General features: G+C 38.0%; 1 protein-coding gene across 1 annotated transcript in view; it reads left to right on the top strand.

The window, feature by feature from the left end:
- Nucleotides 1-6,650: 6,650 nt before the first annotated feature.
- Nucleotides 6,651-27,569, top strand: part of LOC135205742 (uncharacterized) — a 142,651-nt gene continuing 121,732 nt past the window's right edge. Inside the window, exon 1 of the mRNA XM_064236844.1 lies at nt 6,651-7,209. The gene's annotated coding sequence lies outside the window, so the exon portion shown is untranslated. The remainder of the gene's footprint in view (nt 7,210-27,569) is intronic.

Here is a 27,569-nt window from a genome sequence, read left to right as displayed (position 1 = left end):
ATATATATATATATATATATATATATATATATATATATATATATATATATAATAATACACACACACACACACACACACACATATATATAAATATATATATATATATATATATATATATATATATATATATATATACGTATATATATAATATATATATATATATATATATATATATATATATATATATAGAATCTACTATACAAACACATTTAGTAAATTTCTTGGGCTTCCTTCTCTCTCTCTCTCTCTCTCTCTCTCTCTCTCTCTCTCTCGCCATGTTTGTCTGTCTTTTAAAACTCAACAAAATGATAAACACTTGGAATGAACTCTTTGCGAATTGAGATGATATGCAAGTGCAAACCATAAGACACTTGATTAACGTACAAACGCACACCTAATGAAGTATTTGGGAAATATCTTGACTTCCCTTAATGTTATGACATCTGTGTGGTTTCTTCATTGCAAGGGGAATCCCATCTCAGGGCGTGGTTGTGGATGTGGATGTGGATGAAAAATTCAACGGTTTGTGAGTGGCCTTGGAACGGGTCAGAGCGACGTCCCTTTTCTATTCGCCAACCGAGAAAGAACACCGGTCCCACTCAGCCTCCTTCCTTGCACCGGTTGGTCCTTGATTAGGAACTCTCGCTTTCGTTCAGGTATGGGTAGACAAGTGACCTTTTATCTAGGGTTGGGCTTCATATTTTTTTTCTGCTTTATTCCGTGCTGTTTGCAGTAAGTATTATAAGGGGAAGAAAGACGCATCCATTACAAAAGAAGAATGACGACAAAGACGCTTCGTGAGAAGCTGATTTTTCTTAATTAAGCTGTTCACGTTCATCCGGATGTACCTCCGATCGGTTACCACTTTGTATTCACCTCACAAGTCATTGGGTGCACAACTTTGGTTTCAAAAGGCAAACACATAGTACACACATGCATTCATGTACACATACATACATGCATACTATATATATATCAGCGTCTAAGGAGAAAGGGGCTTATATGCCAGAAAAATAAAAAAAACATAAAACGTTGCTCTATTCATGCTCTTTCCAATGGTATGACTTTTGGCCATAATCTGAAAGATTATGGCCAAAATTGACTCGCGCGGTTAATTAGAAAGGGACTTATGCGACTCGACTCGGTAAAAGGATACAGAAATACACGCATTGGCCTTCTTGACGGCCAATCAGGATGCCCGACTTATGATCGTTTTGGCAGAGTAGAGTAATTCCCGCCAATCAGTGGCTTCGTATCTTCATACTTTTAAAGTACTTCCAAGACCACGTGAATGTTTACAGGTCGCTTAGTGTATTGCACTCGTGTTTTTCACTGATTCTTACGTAAATTCAGTGCCCCAGTCGTCGTGAGCAAGATGAATTTGCAGAGGACGATGATGAGGTGCAGGAGAATCTTTATGACTACTAAGTCAAATCAGTGGGGGAAGGGGGGGCCGCGTTTGGAGCAGATGCAAGATATTCGGGAGGGTGAGTGTTATTATCATTAATTATTTTGTTTTATTGCCATTTCATTAATGTTTTTGTCCTTGTTCATTCAATTTACAGTCTTATTTTTCTTCTAATGCTTATTCATTGGTTTACGGTAAGATTGTGTTTGTTGTTTTTGTGTTTGCTTGCATGCATGCAATTATTATTATCTTTTTCCAATATTATTTTATGGCGATCGATGTTACAAAATATTCTTATTTTACATTTAATTTTATAACAATGTTTTTTTTTATTGTACTGTTTAATGTTGCATACTATGAAAATCCTGTTTGCCTGTGCTCCCTTAAGGCAAATTAGGGAATTCTTAAGGTTAGGTTATTAAAATGAAACAACGTAACAATAAAAAAATTCCTTTATTGTTACTTTTTTACTTAAAACTGTAAATTCCTTCCATTTTGCTATTTTGCGTATGATTTTACGAGGGCTTGTGCACCTGCAATACATATTAGGGACTTGTGAAGGTTGAGGGATTAGAATGAAACAACGTAACAAGAAAAAATGCCTTTATTTTTATTATCTTTTTTTTCTCGTAAATTCCTTCCACTTCGCTATTGTGCGTATGTTTTGACGCGCGCTTGCGAATCTGGAATACAATTTTAGGACTTTGGGGGTAGTGGGGGTCGGAATAAAACAACTATCTACCAAAAAAAGTCCTTATTTCTAAATTACAACATAGAAAAATATTCTTTTCTACTGTACTATTTTGCGTGTGTTTTACGCGCGCATGCGCGCCAATAATGCAATAGTGTGTTCTGAGGGATGCGAGGGGTTATGGTGAAATGATTTTATAGCAAAAAATCTTTATTGTCATTTACAACTCAAAAAATATTAATGGTTTTATTTTATTTTATATATATATATATATACTCATATATATATATACATATATATATATATATATCATATATATATAATATATGAGTATATATATATATATATATATATATATATATATATATATATATATATACCCATAAAAACAAAACTTAAGGATGAACGGTAGAGTTACACCTCGGGTAGTAGCTGGACCCATTAAAAACAAGCCCTGGTTTTTGTTATAACACCGAGAATTGTTTGTGTTTAGGCTGTCTTGCTGACCTGCAATTGAGAAATATAGTTTGCTAGGTTTAGGCTAAGGTCAGAGGATAAAGAGCGATTGACGCTTCTCAGTTAGGATCCAAGAAGATGACTATTCATCCTCTAGTCTTACCCGGAACCTAACGAATTCTATATCCCTGTTGCCTGTTATTTAGAAACTTCATGTACAAACACTTCTCCTGTACACTAAGAAATCCATTATTGGTTATAAGGGCGTGGAGATACTAACCGAAATACAACTGTAATCCTGTTCGTTATACTATTAAGTTTTGTTTTTTTTATATACATATTATATTATGTATTATGTATGTATATTATCTATATAATATTATATATATTATATATTACATAGATTCTAATCTATATCTAATATCTTAATATATATATATATATATATATAGATATATAGGATATATAATATATATATATATAATATATATATATATATATAATATATTATATTATATATATGAGGACTGAGTCAGACAAGGAGGGAGATCGAACTAACTTTATTCTGCAGAGAGGCTGTACATACGGTGGCGTGCAGCCGGAAACGTAGTGTCCGTCACGCATGCACGAACAAACATGAACAAAAGGGCAGAGCCCCCCTCTGTGAATGTGTTTCTTCACAGCCAAAAATATACAAATACAATTTAGTATCTGGAAGAGAAGGAACATATATATGGGAAAAAGATGTTTACAAAAGTAGGGTGAACATTCGACCCGAATGTCATCTTTACAAATACTCCCCCCTCAAGACAATGATTGCATAGAAATCATTGGCTGAGGTAAGCGGAATCTTGAGGGGAGCTGGAGGGGTCCGCGGGTCCGTGATTCCTTCAGTCGAGGGGCGTCTTCTGGGTCCTTATTGTCTGGAGGGTTGGGAAACAGGATACTGCCCCTGGTAGTGGACCTGGGGAGTTTGACTGCAGGGATCCAGTGGCATCGTGTTCTGAGCTGGGATTCTGCGAGGACCTTCCGTGGGGTCGTCTTCATTCGGGATGACAGTGGGCTTGAGGCAGTCTATCGAGACTCAGTCCTTGATCAAAACGAGGAGTGCCTTCTCTTCTCGGCAGACGACTCGGTGTGGGCCCTGGTAGGGCCTTGTCAAGAGCGGGCGGGCGGCATCTTTCCTGGTGAAGATGAACCTACAGGAGTCCAAGGCACTCGGGCAGAACTGCTTCTTCCTGTTGGTAAATGTTTCTTGGCAGGGGATGAACTTCTGGCGGCTGCTTGGAGTCTTGCCATGGGAATGTCAGGGTCGTCGCTGTCGGTGGTGGAAGAGTCGCCTGGCATTGTCAGGGTCTCTCCGTACACCTTTTCTGCTGGGGACGGTTTGCTGTTTACTCTTGGGGCGGTTTGGAGGCAGAGGAGAACCCGTGGTAAATGTGTCTTCCAGTCGGGGCCTTTGCAACATGCCACCAGGGAAGCGTTGAGAGAGTGATGTTCCCTCTCCACCATGCTGTTGGCTGCGGGGATGTAGGACGTGGCGGTGGCGCTTGGTCCCCATCAGGTGTGCCAGGGAGGAGCAGTGGCTGATCCAGCTGGATAGGAGGGCTTTGGCATAGGTGTCTGACATCAGGGCAGCATCAGGCCACCTGGTAGACCAGCCAATCACCATCAGGAGGTATCTGGTGCCGTTGGATGGAGGAAGGGGCAACGATGTCGACGTGGATGTGTCCGAATCTTTGCCTGAGCTGAGGGGAAAGAGCCTATCCCTGATTCAGTATGCTTTCCCATCTTGCTGCTCTGGTACATGATGCAATTCCTGGCCCACTCCCCTGAGTCCCTCCTGAAGCTGTACCACACGATTTTTTTTGTGTGGGGTGATAGGCGGGAGAGACATTGGATCACGTTGAACACCTGCTTCCAATGGGAGGCAGGTATCAGGGGATGAGGGTGTCCAGTGCTTGTGTAACAGAGAAGCGTCGTCCTGGAGGGGCAGAAGGGGATGTCCTCCCAGTGGAGGGCGGTAATGGCAGTCCAGTAGGTTGGTACTTCAGCGTCAGAGGCTTGCTCACACGCTAGGTCCTCGTAGTCTACGTTGAGGTGAAGGGAACTGATCTCGACCCTCGAGAGGGCGTAGGCTATGAGGTTTCTTCCGCCAGGGAGGTATTCTATGAAGCACTCAAACTCAGAGACGGCCTTGAGATGACATTGCTGTTTTGCGGACCAGGCGTCGCCTGCCTTGATGAAGGCGTGGACCAGTGGCTGGTGGTCCATCCTTAGGGTAAAAGGGGTGCCTTCTAAGAGATACTTGAAGTGGTGGATGGCCTGGTACACAGCAAGGAGCACATGGTTGAAGGTTCTGTAGTGGGTCTCGGCGGGTTTTAGCTTCTTACTGAGGAAAGCTAGTGGCGTGGGGACCCCGTTGACCAGCTGTTCTAGGACGGCGCTACACGCAATGTTGTTGGCATCGGTGATGAGAGTCAGGGGCGCGTCGGGGTCCTGGTGAGACAGGGTGGTGGCTCTGCTGAGGGAAGACTTGGTTTGGTCGAAGGCGTGCTGCTACTCTTCTCCCACATCAGCTTCTTGGGTCTGCCCTTCAGGACCTTGGTCAAAGGGCACATGGTGTGGGCGATGTCTGGGATGAATCTGTGGTGAAAATTTACCATCCCAATGAAATCTTGGAGGGCCTTGACGGTCGTTGGTCTTGGGAATTTCTCCTCTGCAGCCACCTTTGATGCCATGGGTTGAGCTCCTGCTGCAGTAATCTCGTGGCTGAGGAAATCCACCTTCTCGGCACCAAAGGTGCACTTATCGAAACGGATGACTAGTCTGTTCTACTGCAGGTCGAAGATGTGGGCGGCCCTCTGGGGAACCAGGAGGGAGAAAGCCTGAATCAGCTGTGTCTTCAGGCCTTTGTAGGGCAGCTCCCGGGGTTGGCTGTGCATCCATGGGGCAAAGCAGTGAAAAACGTCCTACGGGATGTTCCAGCGATGAGATCCGCCTTGGCACTGTCCCTGGTGATGCCGTGGATCTGAAACTGGATCTCAGCCTGGTATAGCCAGGCTGCATCGTCCTGTCTGGAGAAAGGCAGCAGTTTGATAGAATGGGGCTCCGCCGCCCAGTTATTCGGGGCAAAGGTATGGGCGTCAGGGAGGTCCCTAGCGTATCATTCCGTGGGCTGAGGGGTCGAGTCTCCGGAGGGCGCGGGCCAGGAGAAGTCACGTGATTGAGGAGAGTCCTCCATTGTCTGATCAGCTAACTCTTATGGTCGACAGGGGTCGTGAATGACTGGCCAAACTATAAGATCAATGGCAAAACACTTCTGTGAGGAAGTGCCATTTCGAGTCCGCTAATGGCACTGAGGAGTACCAGAGAACCTAGACTAAGTGCTGTAAGAGTCCGTTGAAGGTTCTCTGAAGGTGAGCGGTGGTAATTAGTTCCTTAAGGACGGAAGCCAAAACCGCTTGAGTCACCCACTCCAGGAGGTAACCAGTTGTGAGGACTGAGTCAGACAAGGAGGTAGATCGTAGTAACTTTATTTCGCACGCACGAACAAACATAAACAAAAGGGCAGAGCCCCCTCTGTGAATGTGTTTCTTCACAGCTGAAAATACCCACATATTTTGACATAAAGGAAACGGATTCACACGATATGTACATTGATGAATAGGGCGTGAATCGCTCTACATATTAGTATTTGGAAGAGATGGAACATATATATATATATATATATATATATATATATATATATATATATATATATGTATGTATATAAATATGGGAAAAAGAGATATTTGAAAAGGTAGGGCGAACTATCGGCCCGAATGTCGTCCTTACACACACACACACACACACACACACACACACACACACACATATATATATAAATATATATGATGTGCATGTGTGTATTAAAGTATGCGTTATCCCGCACGGAATGGTTTATGCAACACAAACTTTTTTGTCTCAGATCGAAAGAATGGAGTTTCCGCCATTATTTTTTTCTTTCCAGTGAACGAACCACTCCAGCCTTCTGAAGAATCGAATTAGTGTGAAGACTAGGAGTGTTGTCAGGTCAGTAGGTGGGCACAAGCCCACTCAGCCCAGTAGCCTTCGAGCGGCAGTTGGGTGAACAACTATCCATCCGGCTGTGGTCGATTTCCTGTCGATTGGGTGCGTGGAAGGATCCGGGCCCGTTATGTTGTCAAAATGGAATAAGTTTCGTTGTCAGTGGCCATTAATTGAATGCTCCAAATGAAAAGGAGACACTGCAATTCTCGTCTGTGCAATGCAGGTTAACTTAACTGGAAAATGTGACTCCTTCAGGAATAGAAGGCTCATAGGAATGGCAAAGTGAACGATCACACGCACCCATCATGCGAACATAGTTTGTGTTAGATAAGTGTGCAACTTGTTTTTGCTCAAAGGTATTTGTTAAGCAGGAAATTCCGAGCCTCGCTTTTAAAATAAACGTTCTTGCAGGTGCCGTGGAAAGTGGTGATCTCGAAAGAAATATTTGGCTCGAGAAAAGAGAATTGGCGCAAAGTCTGGGCAGATTTTTTTTGGATTAAAATACTTTTCCAGAAACGTCTCATCATTTCACAACACCTGGAAAACCCAACATTAGAATCACAGTGAAAGTTGCTCTGAGAAGGTAAGAGAGTCGATGGCTTTTAGTTCCTTCTTTCCCCAGTTTACCTCCAAATCTCATTCCTTGTATTGGTATATGATATATATATATACCTATATATATATATAGTATATATATATATATATATATATAGATATATATATATATATGTGTGTGTGTGTGTGTGTGTGTGTATATTATATCATATATATTATACTCTCATATATATATATATATATATCAATATATATATATACTATCTCTTCTATATATGTCTATATGAAACATGTAGTGTCAAAATCTCACGGAACTAGGATCAGCAACTTGGATTCTTGTTTCTTGTTCTTTTTTCGTAAACGAATCTTCTCTCTTGGAGGTAAAGTAGGACTCCAATGAGTGGTTCCTCGGTGTGCCAGGTGAATGTTAAATTCAAAACCTGTTTAGTCGGTGGTTGTTTGGTCGGTTTTTGCATTCAGAACTCAACTGGTGCATCCTTCATTTTTCAATCATGAGTCCATTTTCATGTCATTGTGAACGGCGACTTCGGAACGTAATACGGCAAGTTTTCCTCAGGCAGTGAGCAATAATAACAGGCAAGTGGTCATCTGCTTAGGTTGGGTTTAAGGTGGGGTGAAAGTTGTTTCTCAGTTGTGTTGTTTGTGGTTTTTGTTTTTGTAGATGTTTTAATGAGATGCTCGTTAACGTTAAATCGAGATGTCTCGCCAATCACGAATGAATTACTGTTACAGACGACTCAAATGTAGATCATGTGATCAACTGGAATTACATTCATTCTTCACAGTAGTTAGTTGGGACAGTTATCGCACTTCTTCCATTCCGCATTTACTTGGCACACTCCGCATGGGAGCTAACTATCAAATGATCTCGGATCTTGGCTGTGCATGCCTCTGTTCCATAGTCTTCTCATATAGTTCAGTACCCGAACTTGAAGGAATACTCAAGTTTACAGTCTCTCTCTCTCTCTCTCTCTCTCCTCTCTCTCTCTCTCTCTCTCTCTCTCTATACTCTATATATATATATATATATATATATATATATATATATATATATATATATATATATATATATATATATATATATATATATATATATATATATATATATATATATATATATATATATATATATATATATATATATATATATATATATATATATATATATTTGTGTGTATATACGTACATGTATGTATTTTATTATTTTTCCTTAATCGTCGTACAGTCAGTTTCAAAAGTCTCAATCTAGATCTTCGGACAAACTGTCAACCTAGAAAGCAAAATCTGGCAACTGCAGCAGGGAGGGTGCGGCAGTCAGTAGAGTTGCCGTGAAGTAACTGATTTATGGGGACAAGTTATCTTTCAAATTATCATAGTGGTTTACTTGTAATGTCATGCTCTGATAATATGTTTTCCTATGAAAAAAAGTTGAAAGGTAATAACTAAGGTAAAAAGCAAAGCCTGTGGCTTATCAATTATGTATGTTTCAATTTTCAAGCACATGTTATGAATTAAATAATATTCGTCAGAAACATTTTTTGCATTGTTCATTGTTAGGCTTAATGCCTTCTTGCATATAATAAGTATTGATGCAAGTCTATTGTTACTTAACTGAATTGTAACAAATAAAAGGAATTAAAACAATAATTCACTTAAAAATCTTATTGAAACATGAAACGTGAAATGTCATAAGAAACTAGATATAATTTATAATTATCAATTCAGTCATGTAAGAACAAAATGGAATTAAGAAGCATCAAAATTAGTCTCTCTCTCTCTCTCTCTCTCTCTCTCTCTCTCAGTTAATAACAGTTCACCAAATAATTTAATTTTCCTACTGTGTCTTGCACATTATAATAGTGAATGAAAAGTCAATAAATATTTTTTTTATAATAAAGTCAAACCAAAATGTCATGGTGGATGACAGGAGGTGTCATCAGAATGCTTCGTATTTCAATCTAAAAGTTTATGACTTTTTCCCTAATAGACGAAGGGAAAAAATAAGCGCCTCAGTGGCGTGATCGGTATGGTCTTGGCCTGCCACCTTGGTGGCCGCGAGTTCGATTCTCGGGCATTCCCCTGAGGGATTAGAGATGTGTATTTCTGGTGATAGAAGTTCACTCTCGACATGGTTCGGAAGTCACGTAAAGCCGTTGGTCCCGTTGCTGAATAACCACTGGTTCCATGTAACGTAAAAACACTATACAAAAAAAACAAAAAACAAACGAAGGGAAAATCTCATCGGCTTATTAGTAAAGCCGGATTAAGTTCTGTACTAGATGGTGCGAGACCGATCCCTCCATCCACACTTTCGTATCTTACTTTTTTCTTTTTCCTTATTATGAATAGTTTACATCTGGAATATTGGCAGCTTCACGTGCCCAATCGTAAACTCTCGTCACACCGGTCAAGGCCCCTTTGCTTATCTTTTCACTCGCAAAGTAATTGTGAACGTCGTATACGAGTGACCTGGCTGGAAACAGAGAACGCGTCTCTGTCTCTCCGCTCATTCCATGGCTGGAGCAGGAAGAATACGTCTGGGAGTACTTTCTTTACAGGGTGAGTCGAGTGAATGACAATGTACTACATGTACAAAATGCAGTTATATATGTACATACGAAGATGAAAGACCAAACGAATATTATGGCTCTATAATGACACGAGTTAAATCCTAGTCATATAAGCTGGAATTTCCCATCTTTGACCCCAATACCCGGTAGTGCAATGAAAAGATTATGAAAGATTATCTCTTCTCAAATCTCTACTTCTGTATACTTTTCAAGAGACAATCATACCTTTCCTTTGTGTTTCTTTGATGGATTCTATCGTTTTAGATGTTAAAGTAATATATATTATATATATATATATATATATAATATATATATATATATATACTACTATACACTACTAATTCCTTTTCGTTTGTATGCGCACACCAAAAACACACACGCAATGGTTACTCGAGGTCGTATTTAGGAAAAGTGAAAACGAAGAAAGTGTACAGACTTCAGTAATGTATGAATGACGAGATAATCCCTAAATAATTTTAAGGAAGATCGTGAATGCCTGAGTCAGTCCTGCAGCATCCATGCAAAGATGGGATGTGCATACTACAGTGTGCTTCCTGATATATGCTATCCCCTAGATGACAAAGATGTGGCCATTTAATAAACTTCATTCCTGTAGCAGTTTTAGTAATAATATATATATATATATATATATATATATATATTAATATATATATATATATATATATATATATATATATATATATATATATATATTACTAAAACTGCTACAGAAATGAAGTTTATTAAATGGCCACATCTTTGTCATCTAGGGGATAGCATATATCCTTTGAACTATAATTCAAAGGTATTCCAGGTAAGAGAGCTCAGGAAGCACCTGCCAAAACTGTAGTATGCACATCCCATCTTTCCGTTAGTACTTGAAGAATGGATGGTCAGTGACTGTGCGGTTTGTTTTTCACTGGAGTCACATATATATATACACTATACATACATATATATATATATATATATATATATAATATATATATATGTGTGTGTGTGTGTGTGTATACACACACACACACACACACACATATATATTATATATATATATATATATATATATATATATGTATATATAAATAGTATATGGCCATCAGCACATTTTTATGTATCAAGAAGGTATTCTAACAAGGAATGACTCCAGTGAAAAAACAAACCGCACAGTCGCTGGCCCATCCATTCTTCAAGTACTAACGGAAAGATCGTACCCTGTGTATGAAAGGAATGAACAGATTGTTATAAAAAAATTGTGAATTTTTATGCGTTACTAAAACTGCTACAGAAGCAGACTGGTTTTTTGGTTTAGTTAGAAGTGCAGTTCATTAAATGGCCACATTTTTGTCATCTAGGGAGTAGCATATATCCTTTGAACTATATTTCAAAAGTATTCAAGGTAAGAGAGCATCAGGAAGAACCTGACAACTGCAGTATGTACATCCTACTATCTTTGCATGGATGCTGCAGGACTGACTCAGGCATTCACGATCTTCCTTAAAATTCAGGGAAAATATTACCCCGTCATTCATACATTATTGACTTCTGTACATTTAAACTTTACATCCTCCGTCTCATGTGACAATTGAGGCTTTGCCAACCCAAAGTGCATGACATTGCAAATACAGTAGTTATTACAAGGTTGCAAAGCACTGCAATGGTGGTGATTCATACAACCTTGGATATAGATCCAACCTGGAATATCGCAGAGTATGTGACGCTGCTCAGTATGAAAGTAAATAGTGCTGATGTAGAATTGAGATTCGTTTCAATAAAATGTTTATGCTCCGACCAAAGATCAAACAAAATGGAACCGAAAGAACATTCGAGGCTAGGTGAGAACGAAAGAGGATGGCTGGGAGGTGAAGGAAGACGATGGATGGGGCTTGAGTAACAGGAATAACGGAAGCTGTAAAATGACAGAAGAGGAAAGAGAGACAAGATATCCAAGTTTACTAAACATAAGGGCTGCAGTTCAAACAACATTTCATTATCTTGAACTTATAACTTTCCCTTCTAAAGATGTGTCAATTATTTTGTATTGATATGGATTGATTCTTACAATAATATATTAGGTGTATTTTGAAAAATTGGAAGGTTTTCAATTGAAGTATGGTTTTGGAGACAAAGGTAAGGCATTGGAATTTTGTATATATTCTTCTCGGTAAAATTGAGAACAATGAAAAATATTTCGTATTTTATTGGTTTGCCGAAATCTAATGCATAGAATTAATACTGTTTTATTATCAGCTGATGTTTAAAAATATACGTCGAACTTGCATATCTGATTCTTGAATCTGTTTAGGTTCGAATGGAAAGACGCGAGAGAGGAAAACAAAACTCGGCTTTTGTATGTTCTATTGATGAGCTAACTTTCAGTTCCTCTCAAGACAGAAAAGACTTAAGCATGAAGTATTTACACAACTTTCTCTTTCCGCAAAACCTCCCTGCGAGTGCAATTGTTTTTTCGTATTTTTACACCGGTTCCAATTAACCTCTTATTCCTATTGTTCTCGATTCTCGCATCACGACCGCTGTGAAAGTGAACTGTGAACTCAGGTCGGGTCACGCCTTGTGTATGAGCCAGATCCGAGTTGTTATTAGAAATTATATCATCTTTATTGCGCGAGGAAATATGGTGACTTTGCAACTTCCCAGCTCTTACTATATTATCACTCGTCACTTATCTGGAGGCGCATTTTCGAAACACATTGATTCTGACACATCTGTATGTTAAGCCTCATGATGTTTAATCATAAAACTTGTCTGTCCAACAACCCACTCTGTTTTCCTCGTGGAATGGCCTTTGATCCAACATTATTACTAGACTTGACTAAACTAGATAGACTATTGTAGTAAAGCCTAATTCTGCCAAATATATCATGACCAACACAGACAGCTCAGCTTTCGGTTTACCCAGTGATAATCGATTTGGCACTCTTCTTTTTCGTTATTTTGAGTGAATGGGTGTGCTAAGATTAAATATTTAAAGAAAAACTAAAATTTTCATAATGAACCTTTTTACCATTATTATTTACCTAGTCATTTAACTGTATATTATTTAGTTTCTGAAGTTGTGTAATTTTCCCTTAATTCAACATTAAGTTTGTATCTTTAAAGAGAACATAACCCCTCAAGAACTGGAATAGTTATTTGAGCCATGGCCTTCTACAATTAACAAAAGCAAAGTAACATGTCCTTTCCACTAGACGATCAAGAGGACCACTTCGTACATCCCATAAGGTAGTCATATCCAATGAGGCACTTGGAAATACACCAGAAGAGATGATGCTGTTATGTAATGTACATAAGAGGGCAGTTTTATTCATTTTTAGTTGGTCTCTTGTGTCAGGAGAGATAGTGGACTCCTTAAGTATCAATCGAAGGGGAATGATCAAGACAATGGCAGCCACATTCTCTAGAATTTAAGTATCGGATTTCCAGCTCAAGATGTAATGAAAATATGAGAACTTTTGTTGAAAAAAAGGTAAGCAGAAGAGACTTCTGATTCTAACATGAAGCAAACCATATGGCATTTGTCAGGGTCTTTAAAAGCCAGATACTAGAAAACTTTCGATTTCAGGAGAGGGAGGGGAAATCTTGCTAGAAATGAAAGTAAAAACTAAGAATGTGAAAAAGTAGACCTTTGTATTGCATGGAATATTTTGTCTTTCCTCAGAGTGTATGATAAGTGGAGAAGGATTAACAATGGACTCGCTGTTAGCTAACCTGTTAATGCAGTTACGTTTAATTCCAGAAAACTTAGCATTTCAGTATTTTTTAAAGAATATTTTTATTTTTTGTATGATTATCTTTTTTTCGATCTATCACAGCCCTCTAATTCGACTGGGTGGTATTCATAGTGATGGGTTCCGGGTTGCATCCTGCCTCCTTAGAAGTCCATCACTTTTCTTACTATATGCGCTGTTTCTAGGAGCACACTTTTCTGCATGAGTCCTGGAGCTACTTCAGCCTCTGGTTTGATTCCTTTTCAGGTATCTTGGAATCGTACCTAGTGTTCCTATGATTATGGGTACAATTTCCACTGGCATATCCCATATCCTTCTTATTTCTATTTTCAGGTCTTGATACTTTAACATTTTCCCTTTCTTTTTCTTCAACTCTGGAGTCCCATGGTATTGCGACATCAATGAGTGATACTTTTTTCTTGGTTTTATCGATCAACGTCACGTCTGGTCATTTAATGTAACGCCCTATCTGTTCTACCATAGTCCCATAGGATCTTTGCTTGATCGTTTTCTATCACTCCTTCAGGTTGGTCCTCATACCACTTATTACTGCAAGGCAGCTGGTGTTTCTTACACAGGCTCCAGTGGAGGGCTTTTGCCACTGAATCATGCCTCTTTTTGTACTGGTTCTGTGCAAGTGCTGGACATTCACTTGCTATGGTTTATGGTCTCATTTTTCGTATTGCACTTCTTGCATATGGGAGAGATGTTATTTCCATCTATCATTCTTTGAACATATCTGGTTCTTAGGGCCTGATCTTGTGCCACTGTTATCATTCCTTCAGTTTCTTTCTTGAGCCCTCCCCTCTGTAGACAGTGGCATGTTTCATCGCTGGCTAGTTCTTTAGTCTGTCTCATGTATTGTCTGTACATTGGTTTGTTGTGCCATTCCTCCTGTCTCTGTATGTTTCTGGGTTTTACTTTTATCAGTTCTTCCCATGCACTCTTGAGCCACTCGTCTTCACTGGTTTTCAGATATTGCCCCAGTGCTCTGTTCTCAATGTTGACGCAGTCCTCTATGCTTAGCCCTCTCCCTCCTCCTTTTCGTGTTATGTATAGTCTGTCTGTATTTGCTCTTGGGTGTAGTGCGTTGAGTATTGTCATATGTTTTCTAGTTTTCTGGTCTATGCTGCGGAGTTCTGCCTTCGTCCATTCCACTACTCCTGCACTGTATCTGATTACTAGTACTGCTCATGTGTTTAAACTTTTATCATATTTCCTGCATTGAGTTTTGACTTGAGTATCGCCTTAAGTCTCTGCATATATTCTTTCCTGATCATGTCCTTCATCTCTTGGTGTTTTATAATCCCTCCTTCCATTATTACCAGGTATTTGTATCCTGTCTCATATATTTGTTTGATGTTGCTCCCATCTGGTAGCTTTATCCCTTCAGTCCTTGTTACTTTGCCCTTTTGTATGTTGACTATGGCACATTTTTCTATTCCAAACTCCATCCTGATGTCTCAAGATACAATCCTTATAGTCTGGATTAGGGTATCTATCTCCTTGATGCTCTTACCATACAGCTTGATGTTGTCCATGAACATAAGATGGTTAGTTCTGTTGCCTCTTTTCTTGAGTTGGTACCCAGCGTCCATCTTCTGCAGTACTTTTTTCATGGGAATAATGGCTACTACGAAGAGTGGTGGGAACAGTGAGTCACCCTGGAAGATCCCTCTCCTGATATTAACCTCGCCTAGTCTTATTCCAGAGCTTGTAAATATTGTATTCCAGTTGCACATTGTATTTTTAAGGATGCTGATGGTGTTTTCCTCTGTCCCATATATTTTCAGGCATTCTATTAGCCATATGTGTGGTATCATGTAGAAGGCTTTCTTATAGCCAATCCATGCCATGCTTTGGTTTCTTTTCCTTCTCCTACTGTTCCTCATTACCATTTCGTCTATCAGAATCTGGTCTTTTGTGCCCCTACACTTCCTTCTGCAGCCTTTCTGTTGGTGGGGGATGGTGTTTGTATCCTCTAGGTAGCTGTATAGCCTTTCACTGATGATAATTTTTAGTAACTTCCACATTATTGGTAGGCAGGTGATAGGCCTGTAGTTACTGGCTATATTTCTCTTACTCTTGTCTTTCTGTACTAAGGATGTTTTTCCTGTGGTCATCCATTTGGGCGTATGAAGGTTTGTGATAACAATGCTGGAGTTGTTCCTGCTATTCGTGGGTATAGGGCCTTGAAGTTTTTGAGCCAGTATCCATGGACTTCATCGGGACCTTGGGCTTTCCAGTTGGGCATTTTCTTTAGTTGGTTTCTGATTGAGTCTGTTGTGATCTCAGTGAATCTTTGTTTTATTCGCCCTGTTTCTTCTGCCTTGACTTCCTGGAACCATGTTGCATGTTTGTTGTGTGATACCAGATTGCTCCATATGTTTTTCCAGAGTCTCTTACTTGGTTCTGCTTCAGGAATTTCTTGGTGGTTGTCTTCCCCTCTTAGTTGGCTGTATAGTCTTTTCTGATTGGTTCTAAATAGTTTGTTATGTTGGTATCACTTATTATTATTATTATTATTATTATTATTTTTTTTTTTTTTTATTTTTTTTTTTTTGCTCTATCACAGTCCTCCAATTCGACTGGGTGGTATTTATAGTGTGGGGTTCCGGGTTGCATCCTGCCTCCTTAGGAGTCCATCACTCTTCTTACTGTGTGTGCCGTTTCTAGGATCACACTCTTCTGCATGAGTCCTGGAGCTACTTCAGCCTCTAGTTTTTCTAGATTCCTTTTCAGGGATTTTGGGATCGTGCCTAGTGCTCCTATGATTATGGGTACGATTTCCACTGGCATATCCCATATCCTTCTTATTTCTATTTTCAGATCTTGATACTTATCCAATTTTTCCCTCTCTTTCTCTTCAACTCTGGTGTCCCATGGTATTGCGACATCAATGAGTGATACTTTCTTCTTGACCTTGTCAATCAACGTCACGTCTGGTCTGTTTGCACGTATCACCCTATCCGTTCTGATACCATAGTCCCAGAGGATCTTTGCCTGATCGTTTTCTATCACTCCTTCAGGTTGGTGCTCGTACCACTTATTACTGCAAGGTAGCTGATGTTTCTTGCACAGGCTCCAGTGGAGGGCTTTTGCTACTGAATCATGCCTCTTTTTGTACTGGTTCTGTGCAAGTGCCGGGCATTCACTTGCTATGTGGTTTATGGTTTCACTTTTCGTATTGCACTTCCTACATATGGGAGAGATGTTATTTCCGTCTATCGTACTTTGAACATATCTGGTTCTTAGGGCCTGATCTTGTGCCGCTGTTATCATTCCTTCAGTTTCCTTCTTTAGCTCTCCCCTCTGTACCATTGCCAATTGTCATCGCTGGCTAGTTCTTTAGTCTGTCATGTATTGTCATGCATTGGTTTGTTGTGCCAAGTCCTCTGTTCTTTCTGTCTTTCTCCTGTCTCTGTATATTTTCTGGTCTTCGTCTGCTTTTATTAGTCCCTTCTTCCCATGCACTCTTTAGCCACTCGTCTTCACTGGTTTTCAGATATTGCCCCAGTGCTCTGTTTTCGATGTTGACGCAGTCCTCTATACTTAGTAGTCCTCTCCCTCCTTCCTTTCGTGTTATGTATAGTCTGTCCGTATTTGCTCTTGGGTGTAGTGCTTTGTGTATTGTCATATGTTTCCTGGTTTTTCTGATCTATGCTGCGGAGTTCTGCCTTCGTCCATTCCACTATTCCTGCGCGTATCTGATTACTGGCCACTGCCCATGTGTTTATGGCTTTTATCATATTTCCGGCGTTGAGTTTTGACTTGAGTATCGCCTTGAGTCTCTGCATATATTCTTTCCTGATCGTGTCCTTCATCTCTTGGTGTTTTATATCTCCTCCTTCCATTATTCCCAGGTATTTGTATCCTGTCTCATCTACGTGTTTGATGTTGTTCCCATCTGGTAGCTTTATCCCTTCAGTTCTCGTTACTTTGCCTTTTTGTATGTTGACTAAGGCGGCATTTTTCTATTCCAAACTCCATCCTGATGTCCTCAGATACAATCCTTACAGTCTGGATTAGGGTATCTATTTCCTTGATGCTCTTACCATACAGCTTGATGTCGTCCATGAACATCAGATGGTTGATTCTGTTGCCTCTTTTCTTGAGTTGGTACCCGACATCCATCTTCTGTAGTACTTTTGTCATGGGAATCATGGCTACTACGAAGAGTAGTGGGGACAGTGAGTTGCCCTGGAAGATCCCTCTCCTGATATTAACCTCTGCTAGTCTTATTCCAGAGCTTGTAAGGATTGTATTCCAGTTGCGCATTGTATTTTTGAGGAAGCTGATGGTATTTTCCTCTGCCCCATATATTTTCAGGCATTCTATTAGCCATGCGTGTGGTATCATGTCGAAGGCTTTCTTATAGTCTATCCATGCCATGCTTAGGTTGGTTTTTCCTTCTCCTACTGTTCTTCATTACCATTTTGTCTATCAGGAGCTGGTCTTTTGTGCCCCTACACTTCCTTCTGCAGCCTTTCTGTTGGTGGGGGATGGTGTTTGTTTCCTCTAGGTAGTTGTATAGCCTTCACTGATGATACCTGTTAGTAACTTCCACATTATTGGTAGGCAGGTGATAGGCCTGTAGTTACTGGCTATATTTCCCTTACTCTTGTCTTTTTGTACTAAGGATGTTCTTCCTATGGTCATCCATTTGGGTGCTTGGTGATTTGAGATACAATGCTGGAGTTGTTCTGCTATTCGTGGGTGTAGCCTTGAAGTTTTTGAGCCAGTATCCATGGACTTATCGGGACCTTGGGCTTTCCAGTTTGGCATTTTCTTTAGTTGGTGTCTGACTGTGTCTGTCGTGATGTCTGTGAATCTTTGTTTTATTCTCCCTGTTTCTTCTTCCTTGACTTCCTGGAGCCATGTTGCATGTTTGTTGTGTGATACCGGATTGCTCCATATGTTGAGTCTCTTACTTGGTTCGGCTTCAGGAATTTCTGGGTGGTTGTCTTCCCCTCTTAGTTGGCTGTATAGTCTTTTCTGGTTGGTTCCGAATAGTTTGTTCTGTTGGTATCCCTTATTCCTGTTCATGTATCGTTGGATCTTATGTGCTTTGGCCTTAAGCCTCTGTTTTTTACATCTTCTATTGTGTTGTTTAATCCCCTCTCTTGTACTTTGTATTTCTCGTTTGAGTTCCTCCTTGTTTCTTGCTTCTTAGCCTTTTTTCTGCCATCTCTTTCAGTTTACTCAAGTCAGATCTCATCACCATGATTTGCTTTTCCAGTCGCCTTTTCCAAGGAGGTTGCTGTTTTGGTTTCTGTTGGGTTGGTTGTGCTGGTGGTGTTCGAATTCCCATCAGTTCTGCTACTAATCTTGCTCCTGCATATGTCAAGTTATTTGTTTCTGTGATACTGGTGGTCTGTATTATGCCCATTATTTCATTGACCTCACTTGTTTTCTCCCTTAATTTCTTGTGTTGTAGGCTTTCATGGAGGGGATCTTTGTTCTCTCTGTATCTGGCTCCATCCATTGTCTAATCTTTTCTACCCATTCCGTCCTCTCTGTTACTTCGTCGGTGTTTCTTCGTGTGTCGTTGTTTGATATCTCATCCTCCCTGTCGTCTTCTGTGGCATCGTCTCTCAGTTCGTCTTCGTGTAATTCGTTGTCGTGTGACATTTCCCTTTCCAGTTCTTCTCTTTCTGTTGGGGAGAGCCAGTTCTTTTTCTTTATGTTCCTTACTTGGTCTGCCAGCCTCTGCTTTGTTTGGGGGGTGTTATTCCTCTCATTCCAGATGTTGACCAATCTTCTTCTATATCCTCTCTCCGTCGGGTTGCTTTTGATGTAGCATCTCCATATTTCCTTATTTTCTTCTCTTGTCCATTTCTTCCTTTTTGCCTCTGTAGCTCCAATCTCAGGCTGTTGATTATTGTCGTTGTGGTGATCAGTTGCTGGATGACGACCTCCAAGTACCTGACCGTCTTCCCCTTCAATTGGGTTGAATACCTGGTTGCCGGACGAAGCTCCTCTGTTGCCAGAGGTTCCATTTACGTCGTTGTCGGTTAATCCTTCATTTCTTTCCATCATTGCTGATTTTGCTATTTAACCCATAGCTGGACCTACCCCATCAGGATAGGTACTCATTTACAGCTGAGTAGACTGAGGAAATTATGGTAAAGATCCTTTCCCAAGGAATCAACGCCGAGGAGAGCGGTCACCCATCCAACGACTGACCAGAGCCAGTGTTGCTTAACTTGACTTAAGTCTATTGACGACCTAACCCACTCCTCCACGGCGCCACATTGCATTTTCGCTTGAACTTATGAAGTTCCAACTGCACAACATTCTCTGGAAGGCTGTACCACAGTCCAATGGAGTGAGGAATAAAGGACTCTGGTGCTGCTGTTCAACGAATCTGGTTGCTCTTGGCAGATAAAGGTGATCAGGGATCAATTGTGAGTGTGAAAGATCTCTGTTGAAATACAACTATGAAAAAGTGACAAACAAGAGACCATCCGTCGATGGTACAAGTCATAACTGCTATATTAGGAAACGGAAACTAATCACCACGAACCAATCTATCTAAAAGAGATAAATCTCTGGTATAAGCAGACATCCACACCCGAGAACAGTAAATGAAGTACAAATGACCTAAAACAGGTTGCATTGATTTTATCACTGTTATAAATATACGAGGCCTTACAAACAATACCTAACTTTTGTGTGGCATTTCCTGAAACTTTCACTTGATGTCTCTCAAAAGTTTGATGTGAGTCAAAAGTTATGCCTAGAATAGTTGAAGCTTCAGACTCATTCAGCAAAGTTCCATCCACCTGAAGGGTAGGATGGGGTGGGAAATCTGTATGAGATTTGATAATCGATAGTATTTTCGTTTTGCTGGAGTTCAGCCTCATACTCCGCCAACTACACCATTCATTGATCCAATCCATGTCCCGATTGAGGCTGAGGGCAGCTTCATTTCTCATAAGTGGATACTTTACTACACTCACAAGTGCTGAATCGTCGGCATACTGAACAAACTCGTTTTGCAGGCCAACAACCATAGCACTTGTAAAGTACACTAAAAATAACATTAGATCAAGAACTCTGCCCTGTGGAACTCGAGACTGAATAGGTCTTAGTTCACTAAAGATCCTATGCACAGCAACTCGCTGCTGCCTGCCTGTAAGGAAATCTTGAAGTAATCCTAAAGCGTATCCACCCACTCCAAGATTCTGGTGTTTATAAATAAGAGCATTGTGATTTACTCAATCGAAAGCAGCACCAAAAAAAAACATTCATATCAAGATTCCCTTGCAAATGACATATAAAATATAACAGAGCATCGCCGGTACCTAAGTGCTTCCGATATGCAGCTAACAATCCTTTAGATTCCACATACTTATATAGTGGCTTAGAAATAAGTTTTTCAGCAACTTTGGAGAACATAGGGAGAATAGTCTGGAGAGATGCCACTCTTTGGAACAGGCACAGTATTACTGAGCTTGTGCTCATGACAAAGACTGCATCGACATAAAAATAATTAAATCCAGTAATCTTGGTAGACAACACACTAGAAACTTTTTAAAAAGCAAAGGGAAGAAACCTTCAGGATCTTCTCCACCCCAGCTATCAAGATTATCAAGGTATCAGGGAGCAGAGATGACTTGAGGACCATCTGATTGAGGGGGTGTCAAGACAATTTTGACCAACTTAGTAATTTTGTTCAAGGTGAACTAGATACAATATAATCCTATAGGTAATGTTATATGCAGTGGAACCTTGGTTTTCATTTGCCCTGATTTGTGTACGGTTGGGTTTTCATAAACTTTTTCTGACGAAATTTTGTCTCGGGTTTTGTACATTTCCAAGGATTTAATACACTTGCAAACGCCCCTTCCAGGGCCTCACTGCGTGACTAGACCCCGTACCAAGCGCCCAAACAAAGCATCCCGTGTCCTCTCGTGGCTCATTCTGCTTTTGCGTTCATCAGTTTTTTGTGTTGTTTTGTGTTTTTTTTGGAGTGCATCTACTAAATAAGCCATCATGAGTCCAAAGAAAGTTCCAAGTGTCAGCCCTCTCTAATAAAAGGTGAGAAACACCATAGAACATAAGAAAGAACTCATAGCAAAGTGTTGTTGGTGATAACTTATGAAAAGGCAAGGATGTTGCATGCCAATCTCAGTAGAAAAAAATGCCTACAACAAGCTGACGTTTCGAGGACACAACCTCCTTTTCAAAGCTGAAAAGCACAATTATAATATATTAAAATGACTCAGAATTAAGAAGGTTACAGATTATAAAAAAAATTAACAAACAGAATGTAAGAAACAGATCGCTTCTTACTTTTTTCTAACATCTTTATGTGTCACCTAGAGGAACATTTGCTGGACAACTGTCCCCTCTCTTTTCTGCCTTTATTTTACAATAAAGAGCAAGCTGATCAGTTTCTTGAATATGCCAATTTAGCCCATACCAACATTAAGTTCACGATACATTACTAAAAACAACAATAAACTTGCCATTTTAGGTATATTGGTGTCTCAAAATGAGCAAGGCTTCTATTTTTACAAAACAAACATTTACCGATTTAGGTACAAATTTTTATTATCAGTTTTCATTTCAATTCAGAATTATATTCTTTTAAGTACTCTTCTACAAGTCCTATACCTTATTCTCCACTTGGTTTGGTTTCCAACAAGAAATCTCATTTTTCTAAAGAATATTTTAGAAAATTGCTACCATCTAAGTTTTTTTTAACAGATATAACTTTATTAAATGTATGTTTGCTGCTATTTTTAGGGTTCCTAATGTACTCTAGTTAGCTTTTTACTTTAGTGTTCCTTTTCTTCATGATAAGTCTTTTCATGTTCAGCTAAATGATCTTATCCACCCGTATCTTCTGGCAGTTAACAGTTGAGCCGCACCCAAGAACCCGTTAACCACTGGTTCTTTTTTAGATATAGAGACAAAGCAAGCTCCCTGGTTTCTTCCAATGTCGTTTATTTACATACTTGCCCCAAATGTAAGGTGGGGAAATATGTGGGGTTTCTCACCCACTACTAAAATTGAGAATTGATTGTCATCAGGGAGTTGGTTATAGAACGGGTACCATGGTAACTAATCCAGAATTTTCTAATGTACGGGACCATGCCAAAAATTTTAAACAAGATATCGAATATAAATATCTTGAAATTCTCTCCAGAGCCACTTCACCTCATCAGTTAGCAATAACTTAATCATTATTTAGGAGGCTTGTTCCTACTTTAAACAACCAAACTACCTCTAAAACACTGTACCTGTCTTGGGTTTGCCCCTGTCTTTGTTTTTGTCTGATGTCATTCAGTCCTTGGTTCCCCTCCTGGACGGCAGCAGCGTGCTTCTTACATTCTGTTTGTTAAATATTGGCTTGTTTATCTGTTGAAATTGTAAATTTCTTAATTCTGAGTCATTTTAACATTTATATATATAATTGTTCTGTGTTGGTTGACAGCAACACTTTTCGTGTCCATTAACATTCTCTCTCTCTCTCTCTAATATATATATATATATATATATAATATATATATATATATATATTATGTATATATATATATATATATATATATATATATATATATATATATATATATATATAGATTATATATATATATATCATTTCTGGGTGAAAAGGGACAGTCACCACTGTGGCAATGTCCCTTTTTACCCATTAATATGTATGTATGTATATATATATATATATATATATATATATATATATATATATATATATATATACATACATACATACATATTAATGGGTAAAAAGGGACAGTCGCCACAGTGGTGACTCCCTTTTCACCCAGAAATGACTATAGCAACTGTCCTTTTTACCCAGTAATTACTTTCCTGACAGTTCCATTTATCCAGATATTACTCTTGTGACTTTCACATTTATCCCGGTATTATTATGGTGACTGTACCTTTTATCCAGGTATGAGTGTACTGACTGTCCCATTTATCCAGGTATTACTGTATTGACTGTCTCTTTTATCCAAGTATTACTGTAGTGACAGTCCAATTTATCCAGATATTACTCTTGTAACTGTCCCATTTATCCAGTTATTACTGTGGCGACTGTCCCTTTTATCCAGGTATTACTGTGGTAACTGTCCATTTTTTCCAGACATTAGTTTGGTGACTGTCCCCCATGTATTACTATGATGACTGTCTCATTTATCCAGGCATTACTGTACTGTCTCTTTTATCTAGTCATTACTGTGGTGAACTGTAGTGACTGTCATATTTAGCCAGGTATTACTGTACTGACTGCCCCTTTCATCCAGGTGGTATTACTGTAGTGACTCACTTTTATCTAGGTATTACTCTGTGACTGCCCCTTTTATCCAGGTATTACTATGCTGACTGTCTCTCTTACCTGTTGGTATCGATGTAAAAGATTTATTGTCTAAATTGAATAATTTAGTGCCATCCATAAAATTCACTGTTGAAATTGAAAATAATGTTATCACTTTTCTAGATGTATTAATACATAGAAAATCTTTCCAATGTAAATTCAGTATTTATAGGAAACCCACAAAAAATTTTAACATATGTACATTTTTATTCTGGCCACCATCTTAATATTCAATTTTAAAATTTTTCTTCCATGTTCTTACATGCTTTGCGGATTATGAGTCCACAATATCTTGACCAAGAAATAGGATACATAAAAAATAGGAAATAATCTCTGTTACTCACCTCATGTAATTGATTTATGTTATCAAAAAGCTCACAAAAAGTTTTATAGTGTTGTTAATAACGAAAAACTCCTAAAAATGTACTTAGCTTTACCTTACTCAGTACTTAAATCTCTTAATGTTAATGTTGTGTTCTCTATAACAATACCATTAAAGGTATGCTAATTAAGAATAGTCCTGTAAGAAATAACAACCTCATTTACAAAATTCCTTGTAAGGATTGCCCATCTTTTTTTTATGTCGGTCAATCAAGCAAAAATTTAGATTTACGAATTAAGCAGCATATGTATTCAGTTAGAACAGCCCAGAATTCAAATGCACTATTTACCCACCCTGAGCGAAAAATCTTATTGTATAAATTGGGGTGATAGCTCTATAATTGTTAGGCCTAATGATTATGTTTCAAGAAATTTACTGAAATCAGCAATTATACAAATCACTAATTTGAACCCATATATTTGTAAAATGTTTATGAAGGACCTTAAAATAAATGAATTAACTACTAATTAATTAGTCCCGCATGTTTTTAGTTATTATTATTCTCTCTCTCTCTCTCTCTCTCTCTCTCTCTCTCTCTCTCTCTCTCTCTCTCTTGCACGCTATATTTTTATGTTCGTTTTTCACTCATTGTTTGAACATTTTTGTAAATTTCATGTTACTAATACAATTAATTAAATTGCCTTCGACCGCATCCCTCCTAAATCCTTAATCTATCCATCTGGAATTTGCTAAATTTGTACTGTCCGGTTGTATATGACTTCTTGTTTTTATAAATGTATTGTTGTCTGATTAAATTACCTGTGACCACAAGTGGTGACTGTTTCTAAATCTTTAATCTAGCCACGGGCATTTTTTCGTTTCTTTAAAGTGAATTGGACCTTTGTTAATCCTGTATTGCCTGTTGGTATGTGTTTACCTCTACTGTGTTTCTCTTTGTTCTAATCAGTTTTGCCCTAAGTAAAGGGTCGTTAAAACCAAAAGATCTCGGTAATTCTCATCTTTTCATTTTCCTCCGTGACATTATCTTTATATATTTATATATATATATATATATATATATATATATATATATATATATATATATATATATATATATATATAGAGTATATGTGTGTGTGTATAAAGGTATAAGCCACGAAGGAAAGATAAACAACGGAGTTTCTGCAAGATCTTTCAACTCGACGTCCTTTACTTAGCAGACAAACTGACTTACATGAGAAATTCAGAGTACAGGAAAGGTCGTATAAATGACAGATAGGGATTATAAGGAGATTAGTACCTAGAATCCAACACACCTGGAGAATGAGTATCCTTTCCAAAGAAGTATAAACATGGGTACAATTTAAGAACCAAAAGATTAAATCTAACTGCTCAGACACAGGGACAGGAGAATTAAAGGATTATACAAGGCGACAACTGACCAAATTCAGATCTTTGGTAACAAAAACTTCTTCACAAAACATATTAAACATACATATACAAAGAAAATGTCTCTAAGGCAACTAATTTGTATTTAAGTCTGTAATTATATTTTTGAGGTCATTCTTAAACATGTTACAAATACAAGGGTCTAAATGGAACAGGCCACGACTAATCAAAGTTACATTGGGAAGTAAGTTGTATTAAAGCAGATTCTAAAAGATATTCTGATAAGATATCTTTTGATCTTGCAATTACTGAACTACCAATCCAATTTATCCTGTGGTTGTTTTCACTTAAATGAATGAATATTGCATTAGATGTTTTCCCAGTTCTGACAGAATATTTATGCTGTTTTAATCTTACTTCTAAGCCCTTGCTCAACTGTCCGAGATAAAAGGAGGGGCAGTCCATACATGGAATTTTATATATTATGTTGTTGCTTTCCCTGGGGTAATTTTTTATGAACATTCCTTTTAGTGTGTTATTATAGGAAGAAACAAGGTTGACCTTAAAGGCTTTTAACAATGATTTAATGGTTTCAAATCCGTTAAAATAAGGCAAACTGAGAATGTTCTTAGAATTTTCTTTCTCCGTGTTACTTACACTTTAAAACTTTTTGTGGGCTTTATTATAGCAAATATGTAATATATGTGGAGGATAACATAAATCTTTCCCTATTTTTCTTATGTATTAAATTTCTTGATCCAAATATTGGGGACTAACAATGCGCAATGCTCATAAAAACATAGAAGAAAAAATTGATATTTAGATGTTTTGATGGTGGCCTGAATATAAATGAACATAAGTTATGTTGTTTGTTGGTTTCCTATAAATACTGAATTTACATTGAAGTGGTTCTCTATGTATCAAAACATCTAAGAAAGGGAGACAATTGTCTTTTTCCAATTCCAGAGTAAACTTAATCGATGGTACCTGGTCACTTAATTTAGAGAGTAAATCATTTACATTAATACCAGCAGGCAGAACAGCTAAAATATCATCAACATATGTATACCACTTTACAGGAATATAAATGATATTAGGTAAAAATCGTTTTCAAAGAATTCCATGTACAAATTTGAGAGGAGTGGTGATAAAGGATTGCCCATTGCCATGCCAAATATTTGTTGATAAAATTCACCATTGAATATAAACTTACAATCACAAATGCACAACCTAGTGAGTGAAATAATGTGACTTACAGGTAGAGGTAATTCACGCTGAGTTAGTTCATTACTAAGATATTCTGAAATAGAATCTATAGAGACTTTAGTAAAAAGAGAACATGCATCAAAACTAACGAATCTATCAGTGGGGCAAAAAGTAATATTGTTTAATTTATCAACTAAATCTAGAGAATTATATATATGAGAATCGGAGATGGTTCCAAGTAGCGGGGATAAGATCTTAGTGATATATTTTGAAAGTTTATATGAAATAGAGCTAACATTATTAATAATGTTTATGCTTGTTTGGAAAGGTTACTCATTCTCCAGTGTGTTGGATTCTAGGTGCTAATCTCTTTATAATCCCTATCTGTCATTTATATGACCTTTCCTGTACTCTGAATTTCTCATATAAGTCAGTTTGTCTGCTTAATAAAGGATGTCTAGTCGAAAGATCTTGCAGAAACTCCGTTGTTTATCTTTCCTTCGTGGCTTATACCTTTATTTATGGATTTATCACGTTCCAAACTTTCGTGATTCAGTTATACATATATTTTATAAATATAATCTATTATTTTTATGTTATATATAATATATATAATTATAATCGTATATATATATATACTATATATATATATATATATATATATATATATATAATATTTATTATATATATAGATATATATATATATAATATATATTTGTTATATATATTTATATATATATATATATATATATAACTATATATATATATCTATATATAATATATATA

This window comes from Macrobrachium nipponense, chromosome 11 (genome assembly GCF_015104395.2).
Source record: "Macrobrachium nipponense isolate FS-2020 chromosome 11, ASM1510439v2, whole genome shotgun sequence".
Lineage (NCBI taxonomy): Eukaryota > Metazoa > Arthropoda > Malacostraca > Decapoda > Palaemonidae > Macrobrachium > Macrobrachium nipponense.
Note: the sequence above shows the minus strand (reverse complement) of the source record. Positions and strands in the feature narration are given on the sequence as shown.